Source organism: Sus scrofa, chromosome 6 (assembly GCF_054392235.1).
Source record: "Sus scrofa isolate SSC_HxYL_T2T_F1_AM1 chromosome 6, Sscrofa_HxYL_maternal_Yorkshire_Landrace_v2.0, whole genome shotgun sequence".
Taxonomy (NCBI): Eukaryota; Metazoa; Chordata; class Mammalia; order Artiodactyla; family Suidae; genus Sus; species Sus scrofa.
The window spans coordinates 105756322-105783186 of record NC_139388.1 but is presented as its reverse complement, the minus strand read 5'-3'; the positions used below and the strand labels follow the sequence as shown (position 1 = coordinate 105783186).

Here is a 26865-nt window from a genome sequence, read left to right as displayed (position 1 = left end):
ATACAACTCAACAGCAAAAAAACCAATCAATCAATGGAAAAATGGGCAAAAGACCTGAATAGACATTTCTCCAAAGAAGATACACAGATGGCCAGCAAACACATGAAAAAATGCTCAACATCGCTGATTATAAGAGAAATGCAAATCAAAACTACCATGAGATACCACCTCACACCAGTCAGAATGGCCATCATTAATAAATCCACAAATGGCAAGTGCTGGAGAGGCTGTGGAGAAAAGGGAACCCTCCTGCACTGTTGGTGGGAATGTAAACTGGTACAGCCACTTTGGAGAACAGTTTGGAGATACCTTAGAAATCTATACATAGAACTTCCATATGACCCTGCAATCCCACTCTTGGGCATCTATCCGGACAAAGCTCTACTTAAAAGAGACACATGCACCCGCATGTTCATTGCAGCACTATTCACAATAGCCAGGACATGGAAACAATCCAAATGTCCATCGACAGAGGATTGGATTCGGAAGATGTGGTATATATACACGATGGAATACTACTCAGCCATAAAAAAGGATGACATAATGCCATTTGCAGCAACATGGATGGAACTAGAGAATCTCATACTGAGTGAAATGAGCCAGAAAGACAAAGGCAAATACCATATGATATCACTTATAACTGGAATCTAATATCCAGCACAAATGAACATCTCCTCAGAAAAGAAAATCATGGACTTGGAGATGAGACTTGTGGTTGCCTGATGGGAGGGGGAGGGAGTGGGAGGGATCGGGAGCTTGGGCTTATCAGACACAACCTAGAATAGATTTACAAGGAGATCCTGATGAATAGCATTGAGAACTATGTCTACATACTCATGTCGCAACAGAAGAAAGGGTGGGGGAAAAAACTGTAACTGCAATGTATACATCTAAGGATAACCTGACCCCCTTGCTGTACAGTGGGAAAATAAAAAAAAAAAAAAAAAATCACAGGTTCAATGGTGTGGCCATGAGAGCAGAGGAAGAATAATACGCTTAATCTATTTTACTGGAAGCTCTAGAATTCTTTTATTTTTTTGTCTTTTTGCCATTTCTTGGGCTGCACCCACGGCATATGGAGGTTCCCAGGCTAGGGGTCAAATTAGAGCCGTAGCCACCAGCCTACACCAGAGCCACAGCAATGCCAAATCCAAGCTGTGTCTGCAACCTACACCACAGCTCACGGCAATGTCGGATCCTTAATCCACTGAGCAAGGCCAGGGATCAAACACTCAACCTCATGGTTCCTAGTTGGATTCATTTCCACTGCACCACAACGGGAACTCCGAAGATGCAATATATATGAAATCGTCATGTTTTAGGTAACTCAATATTCATTCAAAAAATATTTATTGAACACGTACAGCACCAGAAACGAAGTATCAGGTACTGGGAATATAGCTGTGGACAAGCAGACTTTGCCTCTGCTCTCATAGGTGTAATGTGAGTTGTTGCATCTCATGTTATTAGAACTCTCTTTTAACATCTATCACTACCACTAATGCTATAACACTGGTAGATGTTTAAAAGAAATTGCTATTATTTGTATAACCATCAATATCCTTTATGTTGGGATAATATCTGGGACATAGGCATTAAATGATTAATCTTGTGGAATTTTATGGTAGTATTATTTTTGTCTTTTGTCCTTTTTTTTTTTTAGGGCCACACCCGCGGCATATGGAGGTTCCCAGGCTAGGGGTCAAATCAGAGCTATAGCTGCCAGCATATGCCACAGCCACAGCAAGGCCAGATCTGAGCCGTGTCTGTGACCTACACCACAGCTCACAGCAACGCCGGATCCTTAACCCACTGAGTGAGGCCAGGGATCGAACCCGCAACCTCATGTTTCCTAGTTGGATTCGATTCCATTGCGCCTGAAGGGAACTCCCAGTATTATCATTTTTAATTATTACATTGACTGCCAAAACATCCATTTGTGATTTTGTAGACAGGCAACCACTCTTCGTCCCATAAGTTGGGCTGAGTTTTTACTTTTAATTGGACTTACATTGTACCTATTAGTCTGCTGCCTTGTGAGTCAGGACTAATCAGAACCATACATATGAAAAAGATAGAACAATCTGGAAGGAAATCAGATCTAAATAAGTGTGCACCTCTAAAGCCAATGCTCTTCCTACTGTACCCAACCCTTGTGTTCTATCACCGTCTTCTTTGCACAACCACATTCTTTAACGTGACTCAATAAGCAATTGATCGATAAGGCAGTGATGTCAGTTTAACACAGATGCCATGTTGGTAAATAGGCGACCTTTTCCAGTGAGGTCATGTTTTGACAGGCTCAGAAGCTAGTGTTCTTGCCATTAAGTCAAAGTCTTAGCAGTATTGAAGACCTTCAGGGAAAAAGCTGAGGTCAAGCAGACTTATATTCCTGAAGCTCTAGTTGCTTCAAGAATGCTGATATTTTCCAGGACGTCAGTTGTTCTGAGACTTTGGCTTCATTAGAATCACCTAGAAAACTTGTTAAGCCACAGATTGCTAGGCTCGTCCTCTTTCCCCACCCCAATCCACAGAGGTTTGTGATTCAGTGGGTCTGAAGTCTGGCTTACACTTCTAACCATCGTCTGCAGGAGGCTCATGCTGCTGGTTTGAGGACCATAGCTCGAGGGCCAGAGGACTGTGTCAAGCTTTCTGAGGAAGCTGCAGATGAAGAATTTACAAAGCCATTTTTTTTTCTTATGTCAACAAAAATGATGAGAGAAGACTACCTCCAGATGATGATTTGTGTTGATGACACTGGTCTCTATCAGAAGCAAGTATCTTCAAGGACCTGCATCTTGAGGGAGGAAACATGAGCCACAAGGTATAAAGGCTGTTCTGCCATTTGGACCATGAATCTAGATAAAAATGCCGGAAGATTTAATGGTGCTAGTGGTCGCTATCATTTTGTTAGCAAAGGCTGCTATCATTTTGTTTTTGTTACTTTTCCAATTACAGAATTATACAGGTTAACCCTATTTTTCCCCCATGAGCCCTGTGGCTTTTACTGCAATTTCTTAAAATGTTTTTTATTTTTTTGCTTTTTAGGGCCACACCCCCAGCATGCAGATGTTCCCAGGCTAGGGGTCGAATCAGAGCTGCATCTGTGACCTACACCACAGCTCATAGCAATGCCAGATCCTTAACCCACTGAGCAAGGTCAGGGATCGAACCTGCATCCTCATGGATCCTACTCAGGATCATTAACTGCTGAGCCACGAAGGGAACTCCTACTGTGCAATTTGGCAGACTCTAGAGTTTTAAGGACAAATACAGCATTCAAGTAGAATATAAGTAGATAATAAAGCAATGTGATAATTAATAATACAAAAGTAGTCTTAGAATATAGCCTTGTGAGACTTATAGAGAAATTCTAATCAAATCCAGTGATGGTGGCCTAAGAGAAAAGGATGGAGAAGAAAGGTGGCAAGTGTGGATGGATTGATGAAAGAAGTGGTCTTGGCCCGATGAATACTCCTGTAAGACTGAATTAAACCTTTTCCCTGAACATGTCAAAATATCTTCTCCAGCTGCTAAGCAAGACCAGCCCTCAGTGCTCAAGTTTGGGGATCACAGAATGTTAAATGGGGCCAGATACCTTCAGGTATTTTGCTGATAAAATAAAGCTCTTGATCTCTCCTGACATTAAACAGGCCAGCTCTCCTGGATCATATTTTGAACATTGTTCATCTCCCCAAATGCTTCCCTTTGGGGCTCTCTGTGTAACCCTCCAACCCATTTACATTCTGTTCACAAGAGACACCTGTTGGTTCTCCAGAAAAGTGCATTAGTTGAAGGTGCTCCTGGGAGGCTACGAGAGTGAAGGAAAGGGTGAGCACCAGTTGCAGAGAAGAAAGGAGCCTGCAGGAGAGGGTCCCATAAGCAAAAAGATTTGGGGTTTTTTCCCCCATGTCCTGACAAAAGTCTTGCCGTGCCTCTTCTTTTCCATTATGAGTGAAGCAAAAATGCAGCCTGCCCCCAAGGTTCAAGTTAGAGGAGAAAAAGAAATGGGGAGATGCTTGTCATTCCCAATCTGGGGGCTTGAATACCAGCTTTTCTAGGGGTTGGGGGCAGGTTTCCATGAAGCCAGCCTCTTCGGGGTCCTTAGCCCTTCCGTAGTTTGCGCTGTCACCTATACAGAGCTATATGGAGAACTTATCCTTGGACCAGGATGTGCAAGTATCGCTAATGTTTTAATCCTGTGTAAGCTTTCAGTAGCTGATTTGGCTAAATCAAGACTATGGGCAAACTTGCTAAAAACGTGTTCCTCAAATGAGCTAAGGTGGAGGAATTGGGAGGCAGAAATCTGGTGACATCAGAGCTGGTGTCTGCAAAGTCATAGAGCAGAATTTACAGTAATATAAACCAGAAATTGGGATCTTCGATGGTGAAGCCAGACTTTTTTCCCCTACTTCCAACAATGGCTGATGGAGAGGTTCTCCTGGGTTTAGAGAAAAAGAGTAGATGGAGTTGACTTAATTAAAATGTTCACTTGAAGAACGCCAGTTCCTGGAGCAAAGACAGCCAACAGGTCATTGGACACACATCAACTATGGGACAACTATCTGAATTAGCAGCTGACCTCGAGAAACCCAAGGTTATGTGATAGTTACAGATGCAGCCCCCATCTGCTGTAGTCTGAAACCTCCCTGAGGGTAGGCAACTTTTAAGCAACTAGAATGCAAGACAATCTACCTGCATTTTAAGCCTGTATAGTGTGTAATTATAACTCATGTTTCAGAAGGTATTTTGTACCTTGATAGAAATTGGAGCCTTTACTAGGAACACCAGCTACCAGGATACACAGCTTGCTTGCAAGCATCAGGGTGCATTGCCTTCCCTGGAGGGTTCCCCCGCTGCCCAGGTTTCTGATGGAGCAGGCCTGATTGAGGCCAGAACGTCTGCATCTCTAACAACTTGCCAGGTGATGTTGAAGAGCCTCCAGGACCATGCTCTAAAAATCACAGTTATATAGAAAAACAAAACAAAACTGGTGATGGGGTGGTGAAACCCTCACCAGGGGTTGTGGGATGGACATGGAGTCCCCTCTAATAAGCTATCAGGGTGACCAAGGTCAAGGCACTCGGTTTGAGTTGAGTGGATTTAATGGCTTCTTACAACTCATGTTGGAATTCTGGTGTGAAGATTACTAGCAAATAGAGAATTCTGCTTAATGGCCCTGGTGAATGGTATATTATCAGTTCTTCCTGAAACTCCTGATAGTAAATGTTTTCCCATAGAATATTTGAAGGAAAAAGAAAACCTAAGTTGTCACTATCGACTATTTCATAATCAGCAAACACTCAGCTTCTGAATGAACAGGTTGCATCTTAGAAGGAGCGGATTGTCTGGCCTGGATGGACCCCTGGGCCACACTCTGTCCCACAAACCAGTTGAGATCCTCTAGGGCCACACAGCTTGTGACTTTTTCATCTGACTTACCCTGAGCGGCTTTGATTCAAGACTATTGGTCTGGGGATTTTAAGGCACCAGGAAGGCTGATTATTTTCTTTTAAATTACACCACATGTTAAGTCACTAAGCAATAAGTTCTGGAAGATCATTTGCCAGAAGAAAGGGAACCAACATTTAAACCTTTCTGCAAGGAACAGAAAAACAGCATGTAACTGGGAAGAATCTAGAAAGCATCATTTACTGTGTTTTATGTTTGTTGATGAACTAGTCTCTATCTGAACGCTCCTATTTCTAAAATGTAAATCAGGGAGTTCCTGTCGTAGCTCAGTGGAAACGAATCTGACTAGCATCCATTAGAACGCAGGTTGGATCCTTGACCTTGCTGAGTGGGTTAAGGATCCAGTGTTGCTGTGAGCTGTGGTGTAGGCTGCAGATGTGGCTGGGATCTAGCATTGCTGTGGCATAGGCCAGCAGCTATAGCTCCTGATTCAACCCCTAAGCCCGGAAAAAAAGAAAAGTCAATCCTCTTCCTGATCTTGTTAGGATAGGATGGGGGTGGGTCAGTGACCCAGTTGAAATATTTGAGCTCTTTGAATGTTGTTGACATATGTATATAAGACATACGTGTGTAGTACATGTGTGAATGTTTATATATTTATGCAGATTTTAAATTTTAAATTTATGTAAATGTTTTAAAATGCAAATTTAGTATATTATAAAATATATAAATTTACCATTGTAACCATGTTTACGTGTATAGTTCAAGAGTATGAATTATAACCATGGTGGGTTGGCAACTACCACCACCATCCATCTCCCCAAACAGAAATTCTCCATCCATCAAAAAACCATTCCTCATTCCTGCCTCCCTCAGCCCCCGGCAACCACCAGTCTAGTGTCTCTAGGAATTTGACTGCTCTAAGTACTTCCTATGAGTGAAATCACACAACCTTTGTCCTTTTATGACTGGCCTCTTTCACTTGGCAGGATGGTCTCCAGGTTCAAGCGTGGTGTAGCATGTGTACTTGTGTAGGATTGTTAAGACTGCGTAGTATTCCATCGGATGGATGGATCACTTTTTGTTATCCATTCATCCTTTAATGGACATTTGCATTGTTTCTTCCTTTTGGCTGTTGTCAATAATGCCTCTACGAACATGGGTGTACAAATATTTGACTCGAGTGTTATTTTATTTGGGGGATGTTTAGCACTGGTACATGAGTCAGGAACATTAAAAACAGAAGATATTCTCAGGTTTCTTACCCATAAGCCATGTGTAATGTTAGTAACACATCTCCACTGGCCACTCCACCCTTGCCTCAGACTTCATCCACACTAATGGATGGCCTTTGGGGTTTATGTTGAGTCATTTGGACATCCTCCTAGAAAACCAGTGTGGAGTCTATTTTCAGCTGACCACCAACAAAGACGAGAATGGTGACCAGCCTCCCTTTACGGATGCTAATAGAGAAATGTATCAATTTAAAAGTGAGTACCCAGCCATTTCTCTGCTCTTTCCCACTCTAGTGGCATAATTTTCTCGGACAGATAAGCACTTATTTTAAGTTTAAAATCTGCTACAAAAGCAAAACCTTTTGATGGGAGAGAGCCATTATGTTTGCTGATAGGTATCATTTCTATAATTGTGACTATAATCCCAGCCTTATGTAAAAGTTCTGTCATTTCTGCAAAGTGATTTCATCTTAAAGGATACTCTAAATATTACATAATGCAGTGCATTTAGATGACGTGAGCAAAGTATAACTGGAACACACTTACGAGGGTGATCAAACCACAGGCTAAACATTCTTTTCCCCTAAATTACCTTTGTACTAAAAAAACCACTTAGGCTGATATGAAAAACACACATTTTCAATAAAGTAGAACCAATTATCTCAATTTTAAATAACATTCTATGCAAATTGATGCTTACTTACAATAATACAGGGAAACTCCCTGTCACCCAAAGGTCTCAATGCATTTTCCAATTTTAATGATTTCCTTAAGTATTAAAAAAGTTGATTTCTGAGTGTTATGACATTGCATAATTTGCCTTTTAAATGTCATATAAATTAGGAGTAAAGAATGGAGTATTAACTTTCAACAGTGCCTCATTTTTACAAACAGTTGAGAATTCACATATCATGTAGTTCAGAGTGGACAGTTCAACCGTTTTTAGTGTATTTAGTAGATACATGCAACCATCACCACAGCCAATTTTGGAACATTTTGATCACTTAGAAATCCCATACCCTTTAGCCATCACTTCTCTATACACACATCCCAAGCCCCTCAGACATAAGCAACCACTCATCTATTTTCTGACTCTATAGAGTTCCCTGTTCTGGACTTTCCTATGAATGAAATTCTATAGCGAGTGGTCTGTTGTGCCCGGCTTCTTTCACTTAGTATAGTGGTTTCCAGTTTCATTCAGGTTGTAGGATGTACCAATAGGATTCCTTCTTATGTCCAAACAAGACCCCACTGTATGAATAGATCATACTTGTTCACCCAGTTGTCTGTTGGACATTTGAGTTGTTTCCAGCTTTGGTTTATTAGAAATAAAGCTACTAAAAGCTTTGTGTAGAAGGTAGCTATGAAAAATTGGTTTCCTTGCGAAGTGGAAAGTTATTTTTCTCTTGCTGCTTTCAAAATTCTCTTTTGACTTTTTGCATATTTCCTACATGTGTCTGTCTGTGGATCTATTTTTAACCTAGTTTGAGTTTGTGGAACTTCCAAATGTGTAGTATTGTCTTTCAAATCAATTCAGGAAAGTTCTTAATCTTATTTCTTTGAATAGTTTTTCTCTCATTCTTCTCTTCTAATACTTTCCACATACGTGGCTGTGCTAATGGTGTCCCCCATTTCTGAGTTCTATTCCTTTTTTTTTTGCTCCATTCTTTTTTCTTCGTTCCTGGGCTTGCATAATCTCCAGCAGCCTATTTTCAAGTATGTTAATTCTTTCTTCGGCCAGTTCAAATCTACTGTTGAGCCTCTCCATTAAACTTTTATTTCGGTTTTTGTAATTTAACTCCAGAATTTAAAAATAATCTCTTTGATATTCTATTTGATGTGACATTGTCAAGTTTACTTCTTTAATCATGTTTTATTTTGGTCCTGTGAATTCTATAAACCAGCTCTACAGACTAGTCTGATCAACTTGTGGCTCCTTGGAATAGTTTGAAGTCAGTGTTTGGTATTACTTATGACCCGATGAAGGCTCCCAGCAGCTGTTTTATTCCCTGGTTCTCCCCTGCACACTGGTACCCTAGAGTGGACTGTATGCAGCAAGATAAACACAGAAATCTGGTTCAAGAGTTGGTTAGGCAGAGACAAGACTCCCCAACCACAGTCATGGAGATACCACAAGATCAAAGGCAATCGACGCTTCACTGTTTGATTGGTTCCCTGGAATTGTGACCTGAAGGACATGGAGCAAGCATAATGGAGGGTAACAAGGTGGCAGCCTGCAGGGATGGGGTCAGAGGGTGATGAGAGAAGCCCAGCAAGATACTTCAGTAGACCAGTGTTGCTCTGGGTCAGCAGGTGCAAGACTTGGTGGAATGAATTCACAGCTGTGTAGTAAAGCAGACAATGATGTGGCAAAAGAAAAACTGACAGAACCAAAAAGAGGAGAGGCCTCAAGTTATTTTGTGCCATTCCAATAACGGAGAGTCCGGTACGAGTATGTTGAAGTTTTGGGGATTTTCCTTGGGGATTTTAAGAGGAAAATGCATTTATTTTCATAAGCATTTTGTCAAGTCGTCAACATGCTTAATTTTTTAAAAAGCATCTTACATCCAGATATCCAGTTTTTAAAATTAAATATCCTTTACATTTATTGCCACCATCTACTTAATTTTCCCTTCTCCGGATATTATCTACAGTTTGTTATTTTAACTCACAGCCTCAACAAAACAGGGAAGAGGAAAGAAAAGCCATTTTAAATTTGTGGGAGATGTCAATAGGCTCAAAGGACAAATAGTTGACAACAGACTAAATATGCGGTAAACCCACACTGTTCATGAGGAAAACCCAGAATTATAGGAAAACTTGCTACAGACTTGCTACTTGAAATGTAAGTGGTTGAAGCCTTTAGCTTGTATCAGGAACTATATGTGTCTGAGAGGTTACCCTACTTTCGTGCTAAAAGTCTGTTGCAGGTTCACGGATGCTGCTGGAACACGTGAGGCTCAGCGTCACATCAGGAAGGACAGTTTTCATGTCAGCAATAGCAGCAAGCCGAGTATCAGGATTTTTGCTTTGGCTTCCAAGCCCCACTTTCCTCAGGGTGCTGAGGAGAGAGCCACGTGGCACTTGCAGTGGGTTGTGAGATTTTTGCTTTGGCTTCCAAGCCCCACTTTCCTCAGGGTGCTGAGGAGAGAGCCACGTGGCACCTGCAGTGGGTTGTGACATACGACAAGATTCTTGCGCTCAGGGAAGCTTAATCTTTTATAGTGAGCAGTAAGCATGCTTCGCTTGCTCCTAAGGGAGACACTATTTCCTTTTTTTTTTTTTTTTTTTGGTCTTTTTGCCTTTTCTAGGGCCACTCCACAGCATATGGAGGTTCCCAGTCTAGGGGTCTAATCAGAGCTGTAACCACCGGCCACAGCCACAGCCACAGCAATGCGGGATCCGAGTCGCGTCTGCAACCTATACCACAGCTCACAGCAACACCACATCCTCGACCCAGTGAGCAAGGCCAGGGATCAAACCCACAACCTCATGGTTCCTAGCCGGATTCGTTAACCACTGTGCCACGACGGGAACTCCAGGAGACACTATTTCATCTTGCAAGGCTTTCAGCAAACTTTCCTTGTGCTCTGGAAGGAAGACATACCGTTTTTTTTCTGTATCCGCTTTCTATATAACCATCCTTGAAAATAGTCTGGAACCAAGAGCAGGGCAGTCAGTATACTGCATGCAAGACAGAATCACAAGAGACCCACGAAGAACTATCTCCCAAAGAAAATCCAGTTTATAAATGTTTTCAATGTACATCGCAACTTTTTATAGGAGCGATACTGCCCCTAGTGGTTAGAATAATACTTCCAAGGATATTTTGAAGCATGGTTCTGGCTAACCGAAGCATTTCATGCGGGAAGTCTTCAATTGGAAAATACCTGCAAGTACAAGATCTGGGGCAGGAGGTGGTGATGGCAGAGTTAGAGATGGATCCGAGGCCACTGTGCCTCACTTGGTTTTGTATCCACCATGGCCGGTGTGTAGTAAATGGTAAACAACTTACTGCTTAGGGTATTATGGCTGGAGCAAAAACAAAAAGAGGTATTAGGAAGATTATCTCCAAATGTTAGATTTAAATTGGTCATTAGGTCCCATTTCATATCCTACTGCTACCATCCTTTGGTTATTACATACAAGACACTATGCTGAGACATAGATGGATTGTGTAGTATGTATGCATTTAGATTGGTGAATATATGTGTATTTATCCTAAATTTATACAAGTATTTCCACTTCAGAAGACTGTATTTGTATATATTCTAATGACCACCCCATACGTAGGTACTGTTATCTCCATTTTGCAGATGAAATAACTGAGCCCAAGAGCGGTTAAGTAACTGATTCTGCAAAAATGTCAACCACATGCCTGGGATTTGACCTCAGGTTTGTTTGACTCTATAAACTCATATTATTAAGCCCTGCCTCATTTCTACCTTTTTACCAAGAAGCATGAATTTAAGATGCCCTTTTGGCTTTCTCTAGCTTTGCTTTATCATTATCTTCATGATTCATTTATGCTTTTCTGGCACAGTTCTTATAGAGGCAGTCTTTTCCATTGACACAATAGATGGAAACTTCTAGATTCTTTTCCTCCTTTATGTCCTTCCTCTGTTGTGCATTTACTTACTCAGGGCTTTTAGTAGGACCCATAAGGACCAGAGGTCCTACAAAGAGCAGTTGCCTGGGGCCAAAAATCACATTCTCTCACACCAATTCCATTTCCCAACCTCTTTCCATCCATTCCACCTTAATGTTCTGCAACAGGTGTTTTGGCTGGATGGGGTCATTGCTGTAAGATTGATGATAGAATTCCCCATGCAGATAGATCTGAGGCAGAGCTGGAGGAAATCTCTTATCTCCATCACTCTGGGAGGCCAGCTTTGGTCTTAGATATGTCCAAAGCTGGCCTCCTTCACGAGGTGACTGCATTCTCACCTGGATGTCCAGGCTTTAAGTGGTCCTGCTGACCAGAGCAGAGCGCAGAATCGAGTTCTGGTACTACTGGGACCACTCTTAGACTGGCGACTCGGACAATAGTGACCACAGACTCTCAGCAGTTAGAATATGTTGTCTGAAAGACTTCTTGATTTCAATTTCAATATTTACTTAAAAGGAAAGCATATTATCAAAGGTGAAAACAGCTAAGGAATCATTTATGGGGAAGAAAAACATGAGATATGGATTATTGATTCTGAAAGGGTTGTCCTTGAATTTCTTCAGAGTTCACCAAGATGCCAATAAAATGTAGATTCTTAGGTTCACTGAATCAGGATATACCAGAGTGTCTGAGAACCTGCTCTGTTAACACCAATTCAAGAGATTCTTTTGCATGTGAAAGTTTGAGTTGCTGATTTAGGATGGTTTATTTTCAGATTTGTCACTGTAATTTAATGTGATATTTCAAGCTCTGTATTTGTATGTGCCTGTTTTGTTTAATAAGGGGAGACTCTCCCCTCTTTGAGTGACTAAGTGTACCCAAGGGAGGGTGGTTTTAAAATTATTCTAGGACCACACTTATACTTCCTTAACTCTTCTGCTTTATACTTTTAGTTTTTTTAAATAAGTGGCTGACACTCAGATTTCAACCTTAAATTTCTGCAAGTAATGTTGGATTTCACACTTCATTGGAGAAGGTGGTCAGTGCAAAATCTAATCTAATGGACGGCACATTAAATCTCAACAGATCCAGTTCAACATTATGTAAGGGGAGCTGGCATGGAGCCTAAGAAAACGCTTAGCCATCTTTGGTAAGAGAAAAGTTTGTACTGGAAATGTTGTAATGTCCTATGCTTATTCCAAGATGTCTTATTTATTACTACTCACTCATCTGCCATCATTGTTGTAATGTTTTAAACAAATTTTGTGTCTGAGGTAATGGAAGAGAGCATGGACTGGGGTGAGGGTTGGGGGATCGATTTAACTTTCATGATTGAATAGAGAATTTAATGGTTTAACTCTATGCCCTGCTTACTAAAAGGGAATGGCAAGAGGCCATCTGAATTTATGGAAAAGGACTCTGAGAACGTTGACTTTGACTTGAAAGAGGAAATGAAAAAGTTTAAGTTGAGAATTGGTTAGAGTTCTCTAGAGAAGTGACAGGCTCGAGGTGGAGGATGTGTTAGTTTTCTGGCAATGCCATGACAGAGAACCATACACCAAGGGGCTTAAACAGCAGAGGTTTGTCTCACAGTTCTGGAGGGTGAAGATTTAAGATCAAGGCTTTCTCAGGGCCAATGTTCAAGTTCTCTCTGAAGGTTCTAGATAAACATCTATTCCAGGCCACTCTCCAGCCTTCTGGCAATTCCTTGGCTTGAAGCAGATAACTCAGATTGGCATTTTCCCTGTGTTCCTCTCTGTGTCCATATTTGCCCTTTTTATGAGGGCACCAGTCATTGTATTAGGGCTAATCCTACTCATTTTAATTTACATCTGTTCCCCCCCCCCGATAAGGTCACATTGAGGTTAGGACTTCAGCATGTGGATTTTGGGGGAGACAAAATCCAACCCATCACAAGGTGTAAGAATCTGTGAAAGAGATTAAAAAAAAAAAAAAGGTGTGAGTAATATACTGTTGGTAAAAAAAAAAAAAAAACTTTCTACTTTCTCCAGTACTATGCTAGGATTTTCCCATCTCTGTAGGAAAAAGAAAAAAAAAAAACCAAACCAATATTAGAGTAGAAAGTTCCCAGCAGATCACAATTTTGTGGCCTGGAGTATAGAGGAAACTGGAGTTTCTAGAACTAAAGCAAGGTGCTCAGAGTCAAGCATTGCAGTAGAAAATCTAGAATTTGAATCTGGGTCTTAGTCCTCAGACTCTGACACCTTACAAGGAGCTGGGAGACTGAATAACTTTGCCCTTGAAACCAAACATTGGCTATCATTCTCTGCATGTTAAAGGCAAGGGCCAACCCTTTCCAGAAGCAAAATCGGGCATCTCTTAAGTTGCCCCTTTCTGGCATTCATTGCATGGACCACACAACACTCCAAGGGCCCCGACGGACATCTCCTGTTGCAGCCTGGATGGTACCCTGGGTTTTACACATCTCCCCTTTCTTCTCTTTTACAATTCCCCATCCTATTGTCTCCCAGTCCAGCTCAGCTCAGCTCCAAGATGGTGATGGAAAATGTGTTAACCTAACTTGTTTCTTTTTGGGCAATAGGTGGTATTTTAATGGTAAGCTAGATCCCCACTCTCCTTTTCTTCAGTCTTTGAGCCCCCCAAAAAAGGGGGGGCTCAGAGTCATTAGGAAAAAGCAGGCAGTCATCATAGAATCCTTCACATTGCAAAGAGTTGGTCACCGTGTTTTCTGTCTGTTCTTAAGACTTTGGCATCTTGGGTGGGTCTACAGTGAATTCAACACATTGAGGAGTAAAAAGGTCCTATTGCAACTGGTATGCTGTTCAGCTTCAGGGCTTGTCTTGAGCTGTTTGGAAAAACTCTGCAGTATCAGTTTTTTTCCCCCTCCCAAATTTCATCTTTTTCAGCCTATTCAAAGATAAGCTTGAAACAATGCTTTCATGCTGTTTCACTTTACTCCCTCTGTGCACAGGATTTCAAAAAGCTGAATATTAATCAGTCAAGTATCCTGGTTTGTCTCCGAAAAATATCCATTCCCCCAAACTGGTTATTACCTTCAGTTGCTTTTGAGGATGTATCACTCACTCTATCAAGCTTATAATTGGAAAATGGCATGAGATTAATTATGGAAATGCTCTTCCATTTCAATAGTCAATTAACAGGGAACTGTACAAAGACCACAAGTACATCGTTTTATAAGCATTACACCAGAAGTTTTATTTTCCTATATTTAGGATTAAGAGAATCCGATGAGCATTGTTTAAATGAATTTGACATTCAAGGGATGCATGGATTTACCTTGTCAAATTATAAATTCCTGCTTATCAAATTAACATTGATTTTCTTTATTATCCAGGACCAGAGACCTTTTCACATGAATGCCTGCCATAGTTGTTGCTAGGTTCAGGTCTAAGATTTCAGAAGGAGCATCAGCTCCTGTGGACCCCATTAGACGTATTCCTTCCCCATATCCATGGGGCTGTGTGCAACTCTTAAAGATCTATTATTCCCTTAAATGTGAAAATGGGTCTTTCTCTGCCGACCAACAGGGAATATGTGTTGGCACAGGCTTGTGAAATTGGTCCTGAAGGGTTCAATTTCAATAAAGTTTGGGACTTGTTTTGATATTATCACTGAAGGCTGTCAGAAACACAGATGCCAGGTGTGCAGTGAGGTGAGCTGGGACAAATGTCTAACATCCAAGTCCAGGACAGATTGTATTTCTTCCACCCGCGAGAACGCCTACACATAACAGTATCTTGATAAGAGGTCTCGCTCTACCTACTGTAGCCTCACCTGCCTGAGGGTTTGCAGTTAATTTGCCTCCTTCCTCTCAAGTTTGAAAGAATAGGAAAGGCAGAGGCTCTTACTGATTCCTCTACCCTCCTATCTTTCAGACCTTTGCTGGAGCAAAGGTCCGGCTTTGGAGTCTAAGAAACCAGGTCTTATACCTTTTGGCTCTGCTCCTATGTAATCATTTAGAATTTATGAACTTTTAGTTTTCTTATTTGTAAGCTGAGGACACTAAAACCTACCTCATAAAGCTGTTGTAATGATTAACTAAAATCCATGTGAGAGCACCTGTCATTCAGACCATGCTCAGTTGATGTTCTGTTCATCCTCTGGTTAAAATCTTGGGTGCTAGGTATTTTCTCTCTCTCTTCCTCACCCCAACCAGTCACAAGGGTATATATTCTAGTATACTCTGGTATTTTAGGATAATGGTTTGAAGGAGATTCTTTTCTAAATCAGAAAACTAATCCTTGCTGAGGCATTAATGAACTTGAACATTTTAAGAGTGTGTCCCCTCCCAGGTAACATGTTGTCATTTTCATTTAAGCTTTTAGGAGAGGTTTTAACCCCAATAAAGGACTCTGAGCTTAAAAAGTCAGAAGATTGGGGAACATGTAACATTTGAGGTCAGGTAGCTCTAAGTTTCAGACAGCTATCCGCCTGTGTGCTCAGTGGCTTATGTTAAACGTAGGTGATTTTTTTCTTAGAAAAAGATTATGCATGCAGGTTGTAGGCAAATTTGGAACAAGCTGTTTTAAAGGGACTCCTGTAGGCATGTGGATCAGCATGTGGAATCTAAGAGCTACTGCAAGGAGGCTGCCTTGTGAAGGCAGCTGGAGGACAGTTGTCACTTAGAGAAGCAGAGGGCTGAGGATCAATGCAGGGCAGAGGTATCCAGCAGCAAGCAGTAATCCCCTTGTGCTCCTTTCTGGGAAAACTTCTCTGTGGCTTCTCCTGGAAGCACAAGGGGTCCATCAGGCAGGGCAATCTGAGCAGCTTCTCATTTAAAATTTAAATTCAGGGCCCCCCATGAAGGTTGCTGAAACTTGGCCTCTGTACACCAGCACCAAATTGAGTCACAGGGACAGATTTTTGGGTGAAGTAGAAAATAGCTTGATTGCTGTACCAGGCAAAGGGGGCTGCAGTGAGCTAGTGCCTCCAAACTGTGTCCTCCCTGAAGGGGGTCATGAAGAGCCTTACAGCATTCAAGGAGCAGGGCGTGGTCAGCTCATAGACTTCAGATGGCTGGGTGGTTACGTAACTGGGAGTTAGCATCAACCACCTTCTGGTTCCAGCTGGTGTGGTGTCTATGAACTTGTGGGCAGCATACAGTTAACTTTTTCCACCTGGTGGGGGCTTTAGTGCCTGCAAGACAGCTCCAAGGACATGGCTCAGAAGATTATCTATAGTCCTTGAGGAAGAACTGAAAGGTCCTTGACTTTGTTAATGGCTAAACTATTATTTTGTCCTGCTTGACTGTTTTCCTTTCTGTATTTTTTCCACTTCTGAAAAATTCATTCTTTGACTAAAGTTCTTCTACAGACAGAGGACTTGGTGGGGGTCTATTCTGGGAAGGTCCCATAGAGTTCTGCTTGGTTAGTAACTTTCCTTTTTCTATTTTAGTCCCACCCACAGCATGCAGAAAGTTGCCAGGCCAGGAATTGAACCCATACCACTGCAGCAATGCCAGATCCTTAACTGCTAGGCTACCAGGGAACTCCTCTTACACAAAGTGGTTCCTAGTGCTGAGAACCTCACCATGTGTCTGCCTTCGTCATGAATTTTAAAGCCCTCTTCGCCCCTGGCTAGTTTGATTTTTGTAACCATTGCTTTTCCCTGGTAAACTGATGCCCACTCACCTTAGCTTTCATCTACTCATCTAGAAGATAACATTTGTCTTGGCCACATAGATACTGTGATGGAAGCAATGTAAAAATTTTCTTTCTCCGTGTTGTGGCTGTAGAGACTGGATAAAATTAAAAACTTCAGGGAGTCACATACAATCAGATTCCGAGCACTGATCCCAAAGCAGACAATGCTGATCCCCATTATTGCTCAGCTCAAGAGACCGAGATTGTAATGCTTAAAAGTGAGAATTTTTAGCTGTATACAAGTTTTGTCGCGATTATGGTTTTCCCAGCTTCAATTGTTTTAAGAAGTCCTTTAAGGAAATACATGTAGGTAAAACCCTTGGCTCCCCTTTCTTGGCCTGGCATTTGGATGCATGCTGACCAGGAATTCAACATCAGATTATCAGGGAGCTGTATACGTATGATGTGATCACAAATGATACAGTATGAAAAGAAACATCAGATACTTGATGCCACTAAATCTTTGGCTCCAAATGGCTTTCTTTACACCGCTCTCTTCGGCAGCAAGTCATCAATGGAATGTATGGAGGAAGACTTCAGCTTAGAGAAAATAATTAGACCAGATAAATTAGAGACCAAGGGGAGCTGCCCAGCAGAACACTGTTCCCTTGGCCATTAATGTAGTTTGCAAAGAGCTGCCCCAGTGGGCACTTCTTTGTGTTTTGGTTACTCTGCCTGAATCAATTGTCAAGGTCAATGGGATTAGCCAGCTAGGTAGCAAGATTGGGAGTACCTGGTACAGTAACAAAAAATCAAAGCAGATTTCTTAGTGGGACTCAAACTCCATTTTACTGGTGTCAAGAGGAGTTAGGATGTGATCAATGGATTCGATGAATAGGAGAAACATTAATGACCAATGAAGAATCGATTTTTCAGCTCTTTATCGTCTCGGGGCAGCTATGTGAGTGTAATCTGCTGTGTGCTTTACTAGAAAACATGAGCTTGGGGTTTTAGCAATATTCCTTTGGAGACAAAAATGCCAAGAAACAAATAGTGTGTGAAATTCTTGAAGCTTCTAGGCCCTTTGGCGTGTCAGTGATAACGGGTTCTGCAGAACTATTCTATTTTTAAGTTCTCTCGGCTAATTTTAATCAAGCCACCTTCAGAAACCTGGGCTTTTCTACTTGGGCTGTGGGATCATTCTGATGGCACAATGAGTGAAATTCAGCATCGGCAAGCGGGAGGCCCCATATGGATTCAGTACTGGTACACCCCAAACCTCAGCAGGCCTGATTACGGAAGAAAAATGACAAGTGTTTTCTGCTCACCTGTCCTTGCTTTCCACAGAGCAAACTTTAAGTCACATTCTTAGCTTTCTGTCACTTGAATAGGGAGAGGGGCTTTCAGGTGGAGGAGGGCTATGATTAAAGCTTGCCAAGGGCTGAGAACAGACATGCAGTAACTGTTGTGAGGTTTGTTGTTGTTGTGGGTTTTTTTTAAGTGGATCTGAGGATTTAGAGAAGATAGCATTAACTGGGGCAGAAAGAGGCTGCATGATATATTCAAGGGAAAGAAGGGGCATATGTTTGATAAAGAACAGTTTCCCACCATCCATAAAGGAATTTGGTGGACAGCTCTTTGCCATTACAAAGCATCAGGAAAAAAAGGCAGGTGGAACTGAACCATATTTAAGCAATAGATGAAATACATCACTACATGCAGAAAGAGAATTCTGGAATAAGTAAAGACCATTAAGCTGAGAAAAGGAAACCTTGCCTCTTTACTGGGCTCAGAGGCCAGGGCCTCATTCCAAAGACCTGTGGGCCCTCGTAGACACTGCAAACCAAGGTGTTGTTTTGGTTCCTGTTCAGTGCCCAGTGGGGCTCCCAGAGATTCTTGGGGGTGCTCCAGGATCAAAGTGGTATGAGATGATTGAGCTTCAAGTAGCAATAAGCTACTTTTCCTCCCTGGGAAACCTAGGATGGCCTCCCTTCTGATCAATCTCCACGTTGACAGCAATGGCGTGGGAGAGAAGTTAGCTCTGGAAAAAGACCCCTCAACTGCCTCCTGAAGTTTGCACAGCAGGGTGAGCTTTGCCTGGACCCACCGTCCTGATGACCTTAAGCACCTTCATTCAAACTGGTACAGATTCAAATTCATGCTCATCTGCATCTGTGTGATGCTGGACTCCTACTTTTCTTTCCATGGATTCACATGTATAGAGTATTTCAGAGTCTTTAAAATACCTATTTTAGAGTGTAGGTAAGATTCTTCAGGGGTTCATGTGAAACAAAGTGGGGCCGGGTATGTGGTTAGCCATCTCTTCAGGAACCAAGGCAACAGGCGAGCTGAGAAGCTGGCTGTGTGCATCATACACAGACTGGACAACCCCAAGTGCCCAGCTGGGGGACTGCAGAGGCTGAAACCACATAGCCCTCACCTGGCCCCCTGGCTGTACCACCTACTGGTGTTGCACACCCTGGAGGGGCATCGCTTTGCTCTTTGCCCACCGAGGGGGGTACAATTAATAAGTGCATGATATTTGGGGGGTGGGGGGGAGGCTGGCTGAGAAGCCCCTGATGTCAAAGGAAAAAAACCACCTCCTTCAAGATGAAATGATGCTCAAAAGCATCTCAGCCCCATGTGGGCTTATGAAGTTAACTGGATAATGATTTCCTCATTTAGAGAGGCTCGGGGCAGCTCCTGAGGGCCAGGGAGAGCTCGTGGCCCTTACTGTTGCCAGCAGAGGGTGGGAGGGCAATCATGTGAAAGAAAGATGCAAGGCTATTGAATCAATGCTGTAACAAAAGTTTACAGTAGGGGCTAATAGGGTCAGAGGGGTTAGAAACAGGAAGAGTAGAAAAGTGTGGGTCTCCTCCAAAGCCCTTTTCTTGAGTCTTCAAATCAGCAGTTAGGTGAGTAGGACATCCACCTGTTGCCAGTGAGCCTCTCCCTCCTGCAGCCCTTTCTCTGCCTTTCTCTTTGGGTGTTTCCCCTGACCCCAGGGACCAAGCGATGAACCCCTACAGTCTATAATCAAGCCCCAAAGGGTATCTATTGTGGGTCCCAATCTTTCAATGCCACCTAAGACAGATGGACTAATTAGACAAATGAGTTCATCCCATTGTTTTCGTGGGTAATCGTGGTCTGTTCCTTATGTCTCTGGGGTTACATGCATTTTCATGGGGGCCTCAAAACCTTAACTTAAGACATTCTTCTACTGCGGGGTGATGAGCCTGCAGGGAGGGTGTTTGGGAACAGTTGGTCCTTCTCGGACCGTCTGAAATCACAGCACCTATGGAGAAGCTTCCTCAAGCAAATGAGGTTCTAAAGCGTTTATCCCGAGCCAGAAGAAAAGTTTCAATTTAAAACTACAGGGCATACATTTATTAGCATAGTTTTTTGGGATTCCTCAAAAGAATTACTGAGAAGGCCTTTGATGTATCAAATATTAAGGCTTTGATGTATCAAATGCTCTGAGCCTGAAGGGCTTAGTTCTGATTAGGAAATTCTGGTCTCTGGTCTCTCTCTGGACTTTTGACGACTTGTGCATCCTTTCAGTCAATTGGCAACTGGCATCATCTGGGGAAGGTGGTATGTCTGTCCACTGAAGACAATTCAATCCCCATCCTGCCAAGGGGACGTGGGATGGGGCTGGCCAGGGAGGCTGGCTGATCTTGGGGATGTTCTATTATGGCTGGGTCTTTTCATGCATTTTTAAGGATGGGCACACTCCTTTCTGTGCACCCCCAGCTCCCTGCCCCCGCTGCCTACTGAACCTGTTGTCTCCCAGGAAGGAAGGAGAACCCTTCGGCCTTCAGGTATCTAATGTGTTTCACCTGGGCCCTGGGTGTGGCCCAGAGCAAAACTAAAGTGGGACTTTCACAAGTAAACTTAACAGGACATGATGGGCTGGCGACTTTCCCAGCTGAGTGGTGCACATGAAGGCATCTGGAGAAGGGCTGTGGGTAGGAAGCTGACCCCCCCAACACACACCCAGCTACCCTTTGCATCCTACCCATCTCGCTTCATCTCTGATCGGGAACAACTCTGCTAGAGTGTTGTTCAGTGGTCACGTCCTTAGTACTGTTCACTTGCCAGGCGAAGGTTGCCTGGGGCTCCAGGGAAGTGTCAGAGATACTGGTGACTGTGGCTCTGAGCCCTTCCCCCTCCTGGGGAGCCTCTCTGGGTCCTGCACCCTGCAGAGCCACCCACAGGGAGAGCAGAAGCAGAGGACTCCAGCTTCCCATGCAGGCTGCTACCCATGGGCCTCCCAACAGCTTGAAAGGAGGTCTTGGAGTTCCCGTCATGGCTCAGCAGTTAACAAACCCGACTAGGATCCATGAGGATTCGGGATGGATCCCTGGCCTTGCTCAGTGGGTTAAGGATCTGTGAGCTGTGGTGTAGGTTGCAGACATAGCTCAGATCTGCTGTGACTGTGGCGTAGGCTGGCAGTTACAGATCCAATTCGACCCCTAGCCTGGGAACCTGCATGTGTTGCGGGTGTGGCCCTAAAAAGAAAAATTTGCTAAAAGGAGCAAGTCTTTTGCTATCTGGGTACAGCAACTCCAACTTTGCTCGCCCATAACTGCTTACACTTGAGCGTGAACCCAAGAGCCACGCTCAGGTTTATGCTCATTAGATGCACGTGGAATGGTGTTTTCGCTAAATAACCACCTGCCCCCACTGAGCAGGAAGCCTTTTTTATCTCCTGTATCAGTGAACTCAGGTAGCTTCTACCAATGCTCAGGAAGCAGCGAGGTTGGAAAGAAAATACGCCTCAGAGAGAAGTTGGAACTCTGCTTGGTATTTTGGACTCATCTGGACAGTGGAAAATACAGACCTCCCTGTCGTGAAGATTAAACTTGAGTAGTATAAATGCTCAACAGGCTCCTGATCCACGGCGTGGACTTAATGCTGATGATGTTAACACCTGTCAGCTGGGGAGGAGGGCGACGCTCCAGCCTATCTGGGGAGGTGCCAAGCGAGGAGACTGTGCCCAGGCTGCAGGATGGGGGTGGCCAAGGTTTGAGGGCTGGTTCCAAACTTTAGGCAGAGAGCACTATATTTTCCTCTAGGCCTTGAAACAGACCAGAGATCATGAAGCCCATATCCCACTATCTAAGGCGGGGCGGGAGGTCTCCTCTGATTAACAGAATTGTGTGGAAAGCCTTTTGGGAATTGCTAGGGAGTGACGAAGCTTATTGAACAACAAGTTCTTATGCAACCACATGAGGACCTTGTCATCTCACACATTCCCCAGACCTTGTTGAAGGCAGTTGGATGACAGCTGATGTGTCTTTTGGGATGCCTTGCGCCATGCAGGCTAACCGCAGGCAGCCTTTAGATCCTTTTGCTCCAATGTCAGTTTGCTTAGGAGGCTGGATGGAACAGCCAAAAACCTGACTTTAATCACCAGATACTTTCACATAGGCAGATACAACTGACTAGAAACCATTTTCTTCTGGAAGTGGAGTGAAGTGTTTTACGGTTGGCTATAATATATAGGAAATTCCTCTCTGTAGTGAGCAGTGACCTTTTCTGACCTATAGTCCATATAGCATTAACCTCTGAAATTTGAACGTTTGACTGTGAATGTAGCTATTCTTCAAGCCCATGGACTCATGGCAGGTAGGCCGGCATATTACTCTGGTTCAATTCTCCAGTTTTTCCCCCAAGAAGCAACCACCCCCCCCCCACCGAGTTTGTCAGTGATTAAAATACAAGTGCATGTGCAGAGGCATACACACTTCTTCTCTTTATCAAGTGCTTTTCCTAAAGCATGACGCTGCCAATCTGGAGTCTGATCAAAGGAAAGTATTTGCCACCTGCAGCCAGGACAGGGCAGAATAGGCCATAGTGACAAGAGCCCTCAAATCTCAGTGGCTTAGACCACAAAGGCTTATTGTTCAAGCAGCCCCCAGGTGAGTGGCAGAGAGCAACACCCCTCAGCATTGCTCAAGAGCTGAGCGTTGGGGGGTTCCCATCTTAATGGGGAGTGTCTGCCAAGGTGCTGCTTACCTTTTTAGCATCAACACTCTTCACTGCTGCTCTCATCCCACTAGAAAGACCTGCACGTGGGCTGATTTGACGGGTCAAGGACTCCATTTCTTGACTACTAAGGAGGGAACTCTGATGTGAGCGAGCCCTAATGAGGCCTCAGGATTTTATGAGCATCCTGCGGGCACCTGCTCTGGGCTATCTACTACACGAGAGTTGCTGAGTCTGTTCAGTTCTTATGCTAGAGGACACAAACTACGAGGAAGGGGTGTGGAACAGAGAAGAGGGTTAGGCTTTCAGGCAGATAAGTTACAACAGGGCAGATGCCATCGTGCAAGTGACTTCAGGTATGGGAACAGACAAGATTGGAGAAAGAGGCTAATGAAGCAGGCAACATTTGAACCGGGTCTTGAATAGTATATATTACTTGAGAATGTATGATAGTCTTATTTGAAATAAAGCCTTTGTGAATGTTGAGGTCAGCTTTAGTTGTGTAAGTTTGAGAGATCCAGCATTCTGTTTCAGCTCAAGAAATAATTTCAACTTCTAAAGAATCAAGTCATTCACGAACATAGTGGTCTCGTCAGTGTGAGCTGAAACCGTGACCCAGAAGGACTGGCCGGGGACCAGGCAGGTGCCAACAGGTGTGCGCTAAGGTAGTCACATTCTTATACAATCAGGGCAGGAAAGTTTATAGGAACTTTGTGTTTTTCATGGAAAGACCGTCTAGGAGACAGGTTTTAGATGCCATGACTTTGCAATTGGAGATAGGCCAAAAACTTGTAGCAACAAAGAGAACACCAAAACAATCCCCGAAAATTGTCACTGAAGCGATAAAAGCCCATGACTTAATCACTCATTTACTAAACTTTCCCACTTAGGACAGTTAAGAGTCGAAGCTGCTACATTTTCCCTTCACTCCAGAAATTCCTTTTTGTCTTAGCAAGAGCCTCCACCCAGATTCAGAGAAACTTCAGTGGTGATTATTACAGGAATTTTCTGTGCCTCATGTAATTCTAGGCACATATTGACTCGTACCCAAACCACCCTTGCTAGAGTAGCCACCGGTATCTTTAACCTCCAAGCTAAATTATAAGGAGCGGCGGGTCACACAGGACCAAGTGCGGACTAGGGCTTGAACCCCGATAGTGTAACTTTCAAGCTTAAGTTCTTACTCATTCCACTACATCACTTTTATAGAATGAAAAGAGAAGTATAGAAAAGGTGTAAAAAAGCCTATAAAAAAACACTTCCCCCCTCATTAAAAACTAATAAGCCTGGTAGGTTGGTTTTAAAATTACTAGGCTGCAACTTTCTGCAGGTACTTAAGTCTTTATAAAACTTGTCTTCATTGAAGATAACATCTAATATTTAACTATCCTCAAACACTTCCCTTGCTCTGCCAGCACAAGGCTAAATAGATTCAGCTATGCGACGAGGACAGTTTGCTTGAAGTCCCTATGGCACCACGACTAAGAAGCCCAGACCAGGCAGCGCCCTTCCTATCACTGAACCAGGATTGCTTTTGCCCAACGCCCAACCTGATGCTGAAAGCCTAGAAGTTTGCAAGAGAGTTTAAGCACGAAACAACCCAGCACAGAGTCGAAAGGAGAGAGTTTTAGATGCGCCCAGAAAAAGAACCCGCTTGCAGGTATTTATGAGATGAGGTTGTGGGGGGCGGGGTGCAGGCGCGCAGAGCGCTGGGAAAGCAGGAAACGTGATGGAAAACAGGTGCAACATCGTCATTCTGCGCAGGCGCAGCTCAACCACAACCGGTGCACGTTCAAAAGCAAAGGCGCTTGGCACGTTCAAAAGCTGAGGGTGGGGTTTTCTGCCCTCTGACGTCGAAAGGTCACGGAGCAGGCACTCGCGCATGCCCAGTTGAGGGGGTTTCCTAGCGGCCCTTAACCGAACTCTGGTCCAACGAGATGCAGCTGACTCCAGGTTCCTGGAAAACAACTTTGGCAAACATCTGCTTGTTTAGGCTCCGTGCTGCTCGGAGGATGTGCGGGCTTTTTGCAGCAACAGTTAAAAGGAGCTTATTAGTGAAAGCAGGTGAAATGGATTTTATTAACGGTTACTCACGGTTTCATCCATAGAAGGAAGGCAAATGAGAAGGGATGCATGACTTTTGATAAGCTTGCCAGGTGGATCACCTATGTCTTTGTCGCCAATCCGCGGGTAGTTGGTTTAAATGCTACTCATATGTGCCCGAAGTCAAGATGTTTCCATCTAGGCTCCCTTTCTCTTGAACTCTGGAATAACTACATGTAAGAAGCTGCTACGCATATTGCTTTTCTAGGATAGTGTTTTTCCTTAAGCTATTAAGCTTTTTAAGAAGCCCCTCCTGACTAGCTGATGACAGAAACTTCAGATGAGTTAGAAGGGTGGCATTTTTTTTTCATGGGAGCTTCTGTTATACTTTTTCCTGTCTACATTTTAAAAACACTGGCCTTTGGATAGAATTGCCATCTTGGAACCTAGAGGCCCATTCAAGGGCACCCATTGCTCACATTTGCATTTGCAGAGGATCTGTTTCTGGGTGTCCTGGAGCCGCCACCACACACACGAACTACCACTACAAGTGTGCACCCCGCACATGGCAGTGTAGGTTGGGCTTTTCTGCAAATCCAGTGTCTCAAAAAAACAGATACTCAGAGCTGCCCTCAGACGAAATTGCTGAGAAGCGACAAGGCTCCAGTGAGAAGTCCCTGAACGGTGCTGATGTTGGTGCAAGTCAGTGGTGGATAAAAGGTGAGGGGGGATAAGGGAAAAATGTAGCAGTGGGATTCTCGGCGTGTCATCCAGGCTTAGGGGGAAATCCTCTGCTTTTACCAAGGGTATAAGGTGACGATGCATAAATCAGGATTTGTTATAATGAAGTCATTTTATGTGACACTTCTAAATGGAATGTATGAGCCTTTGACTTTTCAGTGTCTGACAGGGGATCTTTGAGTAAGTTTGGCCATTCAAATGATGGGTCATATGCCTTGATGGTGGGAATAAAGGCAGTGACAAAGCCCTGTGCCCCATTTCAGTGACTGTAAATCCCTCGTTTACCTCAAATTCTGGAGGGAGCTGTTTGTGAAACTAGCATAGGCGTCACAGGCAGCTAAGGCTTCAGATCCCACCTGATGGTCCTCAGGTTCTCCAGTGCAGCTTTGTGGAGAAGAATAATTATTTTGATTGAATCCTCATGGCTGAGCTCCTTTTCAGCTGCTTTGATTTATTCTTTTGAGTATAAATGAGTTTTCAACGAGAATTACAGAATGGGCAATACCAGAGGAAAAGAGTGCCAGTCAGATCTATGATTCAAGATGCTGTTCCAAATAGCTATTGAATTCCTTGAATTACTAGTGCTTGAAAGCTCCGGCCCCACTGCCCCCAACTCTCCTGTCCACCTCCCCTCCCCCAAACCCTGCATGGGCCTGCATGATTGCGATTAAGGGGGAAGTCTGGCATTAAAGAGAAGTTCCTGACTCTCATATCCTAAAGCCATAACCTCCTAGCATTAGGGTCCCAACTGGTCCACGTTTGTCTGGGATTTGGCTGGTTAGCATCCTGGAAAGTCCTCAGTTTGGGACAAATTGGAATGGTTGGCCCCTTTACTTAAAAGGTACTTAAAAGCACATCATCCCTAGGATCTCCAAAAGATTCTCTATTTGTCTTGTGGTCCAGAGTTCTTGTTACATCACGATTCTACAGGCAATTTTCTCCATCATCAGAATGGCACCTGGGAACATGTTTGGCTGAGGGAGTGGGTAAAGTAGGAGGCAGCAGGAAGATTAATGTCATATTGGAGTAGGGCTGCAGGGCTTCTTTTACACTGTAAATATTGTATGAAGTGCTGATGTAACCTTTACTGCAGCATGACATGGGATTTGGCTGTTTTTATGGCTCGTGATTAAAGTAACAAACAAGTCTCTCATTAGATTATTCGCCCTCCCTCACCCTAACAGACCTCTGCATTTCCAAGAATGCTGTTTTATTTATGCCATCAATCTAACTCAAGCACTAAAACACC

General features: G+C 43.4%; 2 long non-coding RNA genes across 7 annotated transcripts in view; one reads left to right on the top strand and one right to left on the bottom strand.

Annotated features, from left to right (window-relative positions):
* Positions 1-1333: 1333 nt before the first annotated feature.
* On the bottom strand, positions 1334-24471 carry LOC146402729 (uncharacterized). Of its 3 annotated transcripts, none has more exons than XR_014807667.1 (5): positions 21685-24471; positions 16890-16996; positions 16231-16406; positions 4756-4954; positions 1334-2797 (listed from the first exon to the last, which is right to left on the bottom strand). It is a non-coding gene; the product is annotated as an uncharacterized LOC146402729 (long non-coding RNA). The 3 variants fall into 3 exon arrangements; XR_014807666.1 differs by lacking the exons at positions 4756-4954; positions 16231-16406 and adding exons at positions 5443-5598; positions 11595-13184 and having other exon boundaries at positions 1893-2797; positions 22863-24471; XR_014807668.1 differs by lacking the exons at positions 4756-4954; positions 16231-16406 and adding an exon at positions 11595-13184 and having other exon boundaries at positions 1893-2797; positions 22863-24471.
* LOC102164613 (uncharacterized) overlaps positions 22981-26865 on the top strand; it is a 139319-nt gene continuing 135434 nt past the window's right edge. For 3 of the 4 annotated variants that reach the window (XR_014807659.1, XR_014807658.1, XR_014807657.1), the window contains exon 1: positions 24682-25595. This is a non-coding gene — a long non-coding RNA (uncharacterized LOC102164613). Of the gene's footprint in view, positions 23498-24247; positions 25596-26865 lie in introns of those variants that run through there. The other variant, XR_014807660.1, reaches the window with a different exon arrangement.